Source organism: Triticum urartu, chromosome 4 (genome assembly GCF_003073215.2).
Source record: "Triticum urartu cultivar G1812 chromosome 4, Tu2.1, whole genome shotgun sequence".
Classification (NCBI taxonomy): Eukaryota; Viridiplantae; Streptophyta; class Magnoliopsida; order Poales; family Poaceae; genus Triticum; species Triticum urartu.
Window position 1 is genome coordinate 302,469,250 of NC_053025.1, and position 12,163 is coordinate 302,481,412.

Consider the following 12,163-nt stretch of genomic DNA (forward strand, 5'->3'; position numbering starts at 1 on the left):
ACAAGGATGAAAATGTGCATCAACCCCTATGCATAGATTACTCCAATGTCACCTCGGGAATTCGTGAGTTGAGTGCCAAAACATACAGCAAGTGAATCAATAGAATACCCTATTGTCACCAAGGGTATCCCACACAAGACATACATCAAGTGTTCCCAAATCCATAAAAGTATTCAATCCGATAATAGTGAAACATCAAAGGCGGAACTCCTGATCAAGGTTTCTTTCTGGGGGTTTCGGGATTTATAGAAATTTTTGCCGTCGGTCTCGTGTCAGGAGGACGCTCGAGGGGCTCACAATCCCGGGGCGCACACTAGGGGGGCGCCCCTAGGCTTGTGCACTCCTCGTCCACCTCCTGGCCTGGCTCCGATCCTCCGTGGTTCTCTTTTGGTCCATAAAAAATCACCGTAAATTTTCAGCCCATTTCGAGAACTTTTATTTCTGCACAAAAAACGACACCACGGTAATTCTGCTAAAAACAGCGTTAGTGCGGTTTAGTTCTAATAAAATCATTCCAAAACCACATAAAATTGTTGCAAGAATGGCATGAATACTTCAAATTATAGATACGTTGGAGACGTATCAAGGCCCATTAGAGGAGCCCATAATTAACTGGAAGGGACGCACTCACATGAATTCGGCCGAGGTACATGCTTATGGTCCCCTAAACATAAATAACTAAATAAATAAAGCTAAATGCTCGTGCACCAGTTCTTTAAATTTATGATTTGAAAAGTTAAATTTTACCATGAGGATATTATTTCCTATAAGAGTGTCATTACATTCAGGCGATATTATTCTTAGGCAAAGATCATGACCAGTCTTTTTTCTCCCACATTTTCTTCCTGCAACCAGCGGACCCATGCAAATTGTAGTCAACATCGTAAATAGTTCCAGTCCATTATTATTTTTCGATTCAATAAGAATGCCCAACCCAGCCCAACACATTAGCGACACCACTTTATCCCAGGGCTTCTGAGTATGCTCGGCTTCACACCTCAATCAGAAAATTGTCTCATAAAAAACCTCAAGAAGAAAAAGGTGCTACGCAACATTTTACAATAAGTTTTAGCCATATAAAATTAATTATTATAATCCAGCAGAATGAATTTTTGGGTCTGACTGGTCCAGCCACCAAAACCAAACATGTGCCGGCGGGAGCGCCTGTTCCCGCCTTCTACGGCTGGTTGCGTTGCCGTGCATGCATCGCTGCCCTGTTGTACCCTGAAATGCTGGCAAGACCATCCCTTCACTCCCCCCGATATCCTATGCTTCTCGGGCGACGACAGCCTACCCGCACTAGAACCAGTGAACCCTCGTACTCCGCTCCGCCTACTGCTGCATGTTCCCTGGATCCTATTCATTCCCGCCTGAGGCCTCGCCATCGTTCTTTGCCTTGGTGCGCTCGTAGTGGCACCGCTGTCCGGCCTTGTCAACATAGTGAATCAGGAGAGGACTGTAGTTGTGAGTATGATAGTACGGACCCACCAGGTCCACTCCCGTACACAAGCAAGCGCCTCTTTACTACTCAGATGTACCCCTTGTTTTTTAACTCTAATCCACCCTGCTGATATCTGGGACCCACATCATTGTCAATGTAGAGTCAATTAACGACAGAATTGTAGAACGCTTTTTTGAGGATCTGTTTAGAGGAGCAGGCTATAAACTGGGTTGTGCAATCTCGGTGTCCCGTCTAACAACATGACCAGCCCAGCAATATTTTCTTTGGGTAAAAAAGGTAGCCCACTATTTCTTTTTGAAGAATACCCAAGCTAGGCCTATTTGTTTTCTCTGACTTACTGGGCTACAAATCTTTCAAGACGAGGAGGGATCCATTCCGGCCTGGCCAGTGAGTATGGTCAGTAAATCTTAAAAGTAATATGAAAGGGGTTTCAAATTCCAAAAAATATATAGCAAATGGGCAATTAGTTTCTTTTTTGTTTTTGTTGTTCATTGATATTTTATATTTCATTGGATTTTAACATAACATAGTACAACTTTATTTTTAATTTTTTTAGTATGGCTACTAATTTTTGGATTAAAAATATTTTGTTCCCCAGCAAACATATGCGGATTTTTAAATTTTTGCATATTTTTTAGTTCAAATTTTTAACCCTGGTAGTGACCAGAAAATGGGTAGCAATTCTAAAAATGGAAAATGGGTTGCAATAAATTCCATATGAATTAGCAAATGGGCTGTAAATTATAAAAAATAATAGCAAATGGGTTGTACGCCACAGATTTTGAGGCTGACTTGTTTAAGCAAGGCTTTGTCAACTTATAGTCAACACACAATTCTAGCAGCAGTGACTATTGGATGTCCATCCAACGGCCGACGTGCTTCTTCAATCTCTGATCTTCCTGCTCTAGCAGCCTAAACCAGCGCCGGCAGGACCGCCTGCTCCCTCCTCTTGTGGCCGGTTGTGATGCCGCGCATGCTTCACTGACCCACCCTACTACCCCTGCTGGCCTGGCCATCCCTCTACCCACCCTCACCTCTTGTTGTTCTCCGGTGATGGCAGCGTCATGCCACAGCTGAACCAGTCAACCGTCATACTCTCCTCAACGTGAGCATCCGCTGTTGTGTCTTCGCCGGCTCTGGGTCATTCCATTCCTAGGCCTCACTGTCGTCCACCACGTTGGTGCTCTAGGCGCGACGTCCTCAACGTGGTCAACATTCAACAAAGGACAGCCATCGGAATAGGGATGTACATGGAGAGGCTGACAGTAGGAACCCCCCATGGTCCATGGCCACACGTAAGCAACCGCCTCCTTATTACGCGGAAAAAACGATTCCTCCCACTGACATCTTGGGCACACCGGTTCGGAGGCTGACCAGTGGGCCTACTAAGTTGACGCGTACGCAGGGCTTTGTCAACTTAGTCAACAAACAATTCTAGCAGCAGTGGCCGTTGGATTTTAATCGAATGGTCTTGCCGCTTCTTCAATCTCTGATCTTATTGCACCAACCATCCATACCAGCACCGGCGGGACCGCCTGCTCATGCCCTAGTGGCCGGCTGAGCTGCCGCGTAGGCCTCACCGCCCCACCCTACTCCCACCGCTGGCCAGGCCATCCCTCTACTCACAAACACCCCATGTTATTCTACGGTGATGGTAGCCTCACACCATAGCTGAACCGGTCGACCCTCATACTACCCTCCGTGTGTTCCCATGCTCCGCGTCGTTCCCTGCCTCACCATTGTCCACCGCCCGGGTGCTGTCCATGCGACATGGGTAACATGGTCAAAGAACGATAGCCATTAGAAGAGGACTGTACGTGGAGAGGCTGACAGCTGGGTCCATGGCCGCACGCAAGGAAGTGCCTCCTTATTACGCGCAAATAATGATTCCTTCACCTGACAGCTCGGACCCACCGGAAGGGCCTCTATATTTCATGAAAAAATATATTCCCCCATGACAGCTGGGACCCACCGGCTTTACCTTCGCACGGAAGGAAGTGCCTTCTTACCCCCTGATAGCTGGGACCCACCAGGTTGAAGCGAAGGTAGCGTTATCTGTCTGGCTGTGAACGTGCACGTACATAGAGGTCGATCGGTCTCTCTATAGCGACGTACCGTGGCCGAGTAAGGAGCGGCACATGTTGAAGTAGAGGCGCCGACATACCATGTCACGCAGTCATGTCTATATCATGTACACGTACGTAATGCCACGCTACAAGATAGTAAATATGGCTACGTACGTACATATGGTCAGGGTCTCTAATGCGTATAGTGATGGTGTCCTATTCATCGGCAGCTAACTGGCTGGGTCGGAATGGAGTAAAAAGCATCGCGCGTTCATCGGGGCCAACCGGCTTGGATAGAACAGCCGAAACAAGCTCTGGCATACTCCAGAATGGAGGAAATGGCCTTCTATTCAACCGTGTACGGTCGAAACGGACTTGTGTTCGAGTGCCTACGGTGGAAATGGGGTGCTACTGATCTAGAGGGGTGTGACATACCGCAAAATGGGACTCCATGGGCTACTGTTCATCCACCATCTACTGCCTTGCTCGAACCTCCATGGGCTTCTGTCCATCCACCGACTACTACCTCGCTCCAGCCTCCACGGGCTACTATCCATCCATCGTCGACTCCCTCCAGCCTCCACCTTCTACTGTTCATCCACCATCGACTTCCTCTAGCCTCTACTAGCTACTGTTGATCCACGGCTCCTGTTCATCCAGCCTCCACCAGCTACTATTCAACCAGCACTCCACGGGTAGCTAGTGTTCATGGAGCCTACACGGGGTCTTGTTCATCCACCCTCCACCGGCCTCCTTGATCGTGGTCCTGTTCATTCAACCCCCACCGGGAACTGTTCATCCAACCCCTGACAACAGTCACTATTCATCAAGAGGAAGTAGGTTTGACCGGCTTCAGTTAGCAGCAGTAGCGAATGAATCGCTCGGGTTCAGTTAACAGCCAGGGATTTATCGCTCGGGTTCAGTAACGTAGCTACTACAATCGCACGGGTTCAGTAAGCGAACGCCTCGCTTGAGCTCAGTTATAGCCCAATGCCTCGCACACACGCGCGTACGCCTATAAGGGAAACATTCAATCCCTCCGTGCATCGCTCGGCCCCGACCACCCACCGTAACCGGGAACACCCCAAAATTTTCCTCGCCCTCGCTTCTACCACAATTTTTTCGGTCATGGACGGCCCAAAGAATTTCATGCAGGTGCGTCTCCGGCCCGCCCAGGATGAAAAGCCCATTTTTTGTCATGATTTTTTTCATAGAAGTAGGAGCCCACCACATCTATGATGATGCCGGGTTTTGTCAGAATTATCGTCATAGAAGTGTCATAAGCATGACATATTTTTTTGTTTTGGCCAAAATTTCACGGGTTTTTATGATTGTCTTCCTTATGAGTGGCGGTCGGGGACGAGCGATGGTCTTTTCCTACCTATCTATCCCCCTAGGAGCATGCATGTGGTACTTTGTCTCGATAGCTAATAGATTTTTGCAATAAGTATGTGAGTTCTATATGACTAATGTTGAGTCCATGGATTATACACACTCTCACCCTTCCACCATTGCTAGCCTATTCGGTACCGTGCATTGCCCTTTCTCACCTCGAGAGTCGGTGCAAACTTCGCCGGTGCATCCAAACCCCGTGATATGATACGTCTATCACACATAAGCTTTATTATAACTTCCTCAAAACAGCCACCATATCTACCTATTATTACCTTTCCATAGCCATTCGAGATATATTGCCATGCAACTTCCATCGCTTTCATTTTAATGACTTGAGAATTCATTGTCATATTGCTTTGCATGATCGTAAGATAGCTAGCATGATATTTCCATGGCTTGTCCCTTTTTTGATATCTCTGCTCTTCTAGATCGTTGCACATCCTGGTACACTGTTAGAGGCATTCATATAGAGTCATACTTTGTTCTAGGTATCGAGTTGTAATTTTTATTTCTTTTGAGTTGTAAGTAAATAGAAGTGTGATGATCATCATTATTCATTATTAGATCATGTCACAGTGAGGAAAGGATGATGGACACTATGATTCCCCCACAAGTCGGGATGAGGCTCCGAACATATATAAAAAAATTTAAAAAAATGAGGCCAAAAAGAGCCCAAGAAAATAGAAAAAAAGAAAAGAAAAATGAGATAAAAAGAGAGAAGGGGCATGCAAATACCACACTTGTGCTTCAAAGAAACACCATGTTTTTCATATAGAGAGTCTCCTATATTGTCACTTTCATATACTAGTGGGAATTTTTCATTATAGAGTTAGATGCACACCCACTTAGTTTTCACATTGAGCTTTCATACACTTATAGCTCTTAGTGCATTCGTTGCATGGCGATCCCTACTGCTAGCATTGATATCAATTGATGGGCATCTCCATAGCCCGTTGGTCAGCTGCGTCGATGTGAGGCTTTCTTACTTTCTGTCTTCTCTATATTTACCCCTATTATCACACTCTATTCCACCCGTAGTGCTATATCCATGGCTCACGCTCATGTATTGTGTGGGGGTTGAAAAAGCTGAAGCGCGTTAAAAAGTATGAACCAATTGCTTGACTGACATCGGGGTTGTGCGTGATAAATACTTTGTGTCAAGAAGATAGAGCATGACAAGATTATATGATTCTGTAAGGATAGCTTTCTTTAGCATTGATATTTTGAAAGACACGATTGTTGTTGGGATCCCTGAGTATTGATGTCTTTATGTCAAATTACAGACTATTGCTTTGAATCATTTGTGTCTTAATATTCAGGATATATGATCAAGATTATGCTAGGTAGCATTCCACATAAAAAATTATCTTCTTTATCATTTGCCTACTCGAGGACAAGTAGGAATTAAGCTTGGGGATGTTGATACGTCTCTGTCGTATCTATAATTTTTGATTGTTTCATGCCAATATTATGCAACTTTTACATACTTTTGGCAACAATTTATGATTTATTTGACTAATCTATTGATCCAGTGCCTGGTGCCATTTCCTGTTTGTTGCATGTTTTTTGTGTCACATAATATCCATATCAAACGAAGTCCAAACGCGATAAAAATTTACGGGGAATTATTTTGGAATATTTATGATTTTTGGGAGGTGGAATCAACGCAAACGAAGGCCCACAGCCTCCACAACCCATCAGGGCATTCCGGGCACCCCCTAGCGCGGCCAGGTATCTTGTGCCCTCCCCATAAGTTGGTTGAGGCCCTTCTTCGGGCGCAAGAAAGATAATTTATGGAAAAAATCGTGTAAAAATTTTCAGCGCAATCGGAGTTACGGATCTCCGGGAATTTAAGAAATGGTGAAGGGCGTGAAAACAGAAACGCGAAACGGAAGAGAACAAAGAGGGGGATACAATCTTGGAGGGGATCCTGCCCCTCCGCCACCCGTGGAGGCCATGTACTAGAGGGTAAACTCTCCTCCCATCTAGGGGGAGGCCTAGGAAGAATAAGAAGGAGGGGGCTCTCTCCCCTCTCTCCCGGTGGCGCCGGAACGCCGCCGGGGCAATCATCGTGTGATGGCGATCTACTCCAACAACTCTGTCATCTTCACCAACATCTTCATCACCTTCCCCCATCTATATGCAGTGTTCCACTCTCCCGCAACCCACTGTACCCTCTACTTGAACATGGTGCTTTATGCTTCATACTATTATCCAATGATATGTTGCCATCCTATGATGTGTGAGTAGATTTTTGTTGTCCTATCGATAATTGGTGAATTGCTATGGTTGTTTTAATTTGCTTGTGGTTATGTTGCTATCCTTTGGTGCCCATCATATGCGCGCGTGTGTGGATCACACCATAGTGTTAGTTGTATGTTGATAGGACTATGCATTGGCGGGCAAGGGTGACAACAGCTTGAGCCTAAACATAGAAATTGATACTTAGGAGATTGAAGGGGGGCCAATATATCTTAATGTTATGGTTGGGTTTTACCTTAATGAACGTTAGTAGTTGCGGATGCTTGCTAACAGTTCCAATCATAAGTGCATAGAATACCAAGTAAGGGACTACATGCTAGCAGTGGCCTCTCCCACATAAAAACTTGCTATCGGTCCAGTATCATAGTCTATTGCAAAGGGACAATTCCGCAAATCCTACCACCACTAATCCACACTCGATTTACTAAACTTAATTGTTTATTTATTTAAACAAGACCTAACTTTTATTTTCACGTTCTTTATTATCTTGCAAACCTATCCACACCTATAAAGGACTTCTAGTTTTATTCTTGTTTTGGGTAAAGAAAATGTTAGGCGTGCGTAGAGTTGTATCGGTGGTTGATAGAACTTGTGGGAATATTTGTTCTGCCTTTAGCTCTTCATTGGGTTTGCCAATCGTATTTATCGAAAATGGCTAAAAACGATCCCCTATACTTGTGGGTTATCATGACCTGCTCTCTTTTCTTGATGCCTACTCTCGTTATCATCAGATCTTCATCGCCAAGGAAGATGAGGACCAGACGCCATTTGTTACTCCATGTGGTACGTACTGTTTTGTACGCATGCCTTTCAAATTAAAGAGTGCTAGAGCGACATTTGCATGGGTTGTGCAAATTGGTTTTGGTTCTCAGCTACATAGAAATGTGGAAGCCTATATGGATGATATATTGGTAAAAACCAGGCACAAGGATTCACTGATCCAAGACCTAGAAGAGACATTTGCAAACTTGTGCAAGATCAACTTGAAGATCAACCTTGAGAAGTGTGTGTTTGGCATCCCACCCGTCAAGCTTCTCGGGTTCTTTGTATCTCAACGTGGAGTTGAAGCCAACCCCAACAAGATCAAGGAGCTGATGGAGGCACCTAAGCACATCAAGGACGTGATGCGTCTTGTTGGTTGCGTGGCAGCTCTAAGTAGGTTCATCTTCAAGTCATCTAAGTGGACCTTGCCATTTTTCAAAATCTTGAAAAAGGCAGGTCCAATGCAATGGACCCCTGAAGCAGGTGTTGCGCTCCAAGACTTGAAGGAGTACCTCTCCTCTCTGCTAGTACTATTTGCACCAATACCACGGGAGTCGTTGCTGATATAATTAGTGGCAACCAATCAAGTCAGCGTTGCACTAGTGGCCGAGAGGGAAGCACTAGACAAAGAGATGGCAATTGCGGAGCCTCAAGCCGACAAGCCAAAAGCTTTTCCTGCAAGGTCAGATGCCGACAACCCAAGTTCAGCGTAGGCAAATGGGACAAAACAAGAAGTTTTGAAGAAGAATAAGGTTTGGCACCCGATTTACTTTGTTAGTTGCCTTCTCTAGGGGGCTAGATTAAGGTACTCTGGTGTGAAAAAGTTGCCCCATTACTTCCAGGCACATCACATCATTGTCGTCACTCGCTTTTCGCTGCAACGCATCTTGAGAAATACAGAAGCCACCATCAAGATAGTGGAGTGGGCATTGGAGTTGACAAGCTTTGATTTGAAGTTTGAAAGTACATCAACAATCCAGAGCAGAGCCTTGGTAGAGTTAATTACAGAATGGACACCAACTCCAGACGAAGAAATATCAGAGACCTCGCTTCCTCGCAAGGAAGCACCCCAAGATTGGATCATGTACTTTGATGGTGCATTTTCACTCTAGGGCGCCGATGTTGGAGTGTTGCTTGTCGCACCCACATGAGATCATCTCTAGTATGTGGTTCAAATGAAGTTTCCCCGGGAGAAGGCCGCCAACAATACTACTGAGTATGAAGGATTGCTTGCCGGACTCCGCATTGCAATCAACCTTGGTATATTAGAAAGTTGACTTTTAGAGGCGACTCGCAGTTAGTGGTGATGCAAGTGAACATGGATTACCAGAGCCTGTTGATGGAGGCATACGTGGATGAAGTGAGGAAGTTGGAAGAGCACTTTGATGGTCTGCAAGCAGAGCATGTTCCTCGTGCCGAGAATAGCATTTCCCACAACCTGTCGAAGTTTGTGGCCAAGAAATTACCTGTGGAACCTGGTACCTTTGTGCTACTTGTAAACCAACCCTCAGTTACACCATCGACGAGGCCCAGCAAGAGAAGAAAGTTGAATTCTGGCGAGTACTTTCTGGCAGAGCTTCCCACAGCCGCCAGAAAAGAGGTTGCCAGAAAACTCGACGATTTCCAGTGAGCAGCAGGCTTCGGCAGGGCCTGAGGTCCTTCCCATCAAGATAGGAGCTCCTATAGCGGAGGAGATGCCACTAGTATAGCGAGGTGCTATACAGATGGTTTTAAAGCCTTTCCGCAATGGCATTTTAAACCATCGCCTAGTGAGCGTGTGTGGTAGGGGGGTACTTCCTGCATGACCCAGAAACCGTTGGGGATAGGTAGCCATGATGCATATAGTTGTCCCTATAAAACTGTTTCTGATATCTCAAAATCGCAAACGCTCCATGTAGCGACCCGACCTCAAACGGTCAAGTCTCTGTGCTTAAGTGTCATCACTAGATCGGTATTGCTGACACACATAGTACTTGAGGATTTATAACAGAGTTCAATCACACACATATTACACCGAATGTCTCAAAAGAGAACTTATTACAATAATATGGCTGAAGGCCATCTAAATAAGATAACAGCGGAAGCTTCGAAGTAGAAGAGTCCATCCAACTCCACGGCAAAATTGAGTGCATGACAATGACCTAGCGCACCTTACTCTTCGTCTGAAAACTCTGCAACATAATACGTTGCAGCCTGTGTAGGTCAGCACATGGAATATGCTGGCAAGATAACACTATAGAGCAATGAACAAATAACAACTATCACTATATGCATATATGGCTGGTGGAGGCTCTATGGTTATCATTTTGCATAAAGCTAGTTTTTCCCTACAACAACGGAATATGTTTTATTTAACTACAAAGTTGGTTGAAAACATTGAGAAGGTAACCCCAACTCAATCCCCAATTAAAAGTTAATAACCCGTCAAAATTAATTAAGTTGAGTGATGAGATCAACATAATAATTCAAGTACCAGATACTCAGGATATCCATAGTGGGGGACACGGCTAATCATGATTAGTTTCTACACTCTGCAGAGGTTTGCACACTTTTCCCCACAAGACTCGATCTCCTTCGTTGGATTTCTCGCACTACATGATGTTTGAGAAACGGATGATCGAGACACAGTCTTTCAGAAGCGTTAGCTCGTTACGACGGGTAGACAGTACCACCTACATCCCCTACATATGCTAGTCTACCACCGTAAGAGGTCACACAACCTACACAACTATGCCAGAGCCCATAATGGCTTGTGGCTGCACACGGAAGTTTCCAGCATGAATAACATAATGATCCCTTTGAGCCTAGGTGGCGAACCATAGGAAAATCACACGGATACCCCCGGATCTCCTTGGACAACACTGGATTCCTCAGGTGCCCACAAACCAATCCACCCAGATGTGTATTAAAGTAGCCACCTTAAGTTAAACCTTAGTTAACAATAATCTCCCACATCTTTCATGAATTCTCTCAACCAAAACACGTCTATAAGCATAGCATAGCAGTATAAGCACAACGTAGTAAATACCCAGGGTTTGATATAGGACAATAGGTACTACCTCATTAAATACTTCCCAATACCCACATGTTAATCAAATCCTACTCAAGCAGTGTTTGATGATTGAAACTAATGCATAAAAACTGGGTAATAAAGGGATATGATCAAGAGAAAATTCCTTATATAACACAGTTTTAAATTTTGTTTCCTTATTTGACACTGAAATTATTTTTCTTCCCTATCTAATACAGTGTTTAATTTTTTGCCTTTTATGACACTTTCGTCCATTTTAAGTCTTAACGGTGTTAAATGACATCTGAAAAGACCTATTTGCCCCTCATATGGTATGTGACAAAAAAATTGTGTGGGAGTTTAGCATCAGTATAGGACTCTGTCCGGATGGCGAACCTGGTATATCTACTCTATTTGCCCCTGGGAACAGCCTGTTTTTTGTCTTTTTTACAGGCGGGAGCAGCCTGTTTGTTGATGGGAGGGCATACGGTGGTCAACGGTGTACATCAATAGTACATGGTACACCACATACTTGATCGTATACAACATTAGTACATGGTACACGCACCTAGCAAAATCTAGGAAATAAACAAGACATCATGTTCGTGTAGAATTCCTATCCATCACCGTATAGGGCAGGAATTGCTAGGTGGCTGGTATATAACTATGTATGTACTGTATGTACCCAGCCCCTTTGTAACAGCCGTGAGTTGAGATTGAAAAAAAGAAAATAAACAGGACTGACATGGTCCTGTCACCATCAATCGCCTCGTGTGTTCATATGTCGCCGATCGAGATAATATTGCTAGCTTGGTTAGCTAGCCAGCCAACACAGAATCGGTCATGCGAGAGATTGGTTGCTAGCTAGCATCTAGTACTACATGCTTGTTTCTTGGTGTGTACGTGTACATCGCCGTCTATGTCTACCCATTAGCTTCGAAAGTACTTTATCCTCCTATATGCTTGTACGCCGGAAAGCACTCGGGCTCGCTCCCGAGGTCGGGACAAAGGCCAATACGAATCGAGTCAGCCGGATATACATATACACGTAAAATTTTGGTCACATACCACACAAGGGGTAAATAGGTCTTTTCAGGTGTCATTTATCACCGTTAAGATCTAAAATAGGCGAAAGTGTTATAAAAGGCATACAATTTAGACTGGGTGTTAAATAAGGAAGAAGAAAAAATTCAGTGTCAAATAAGG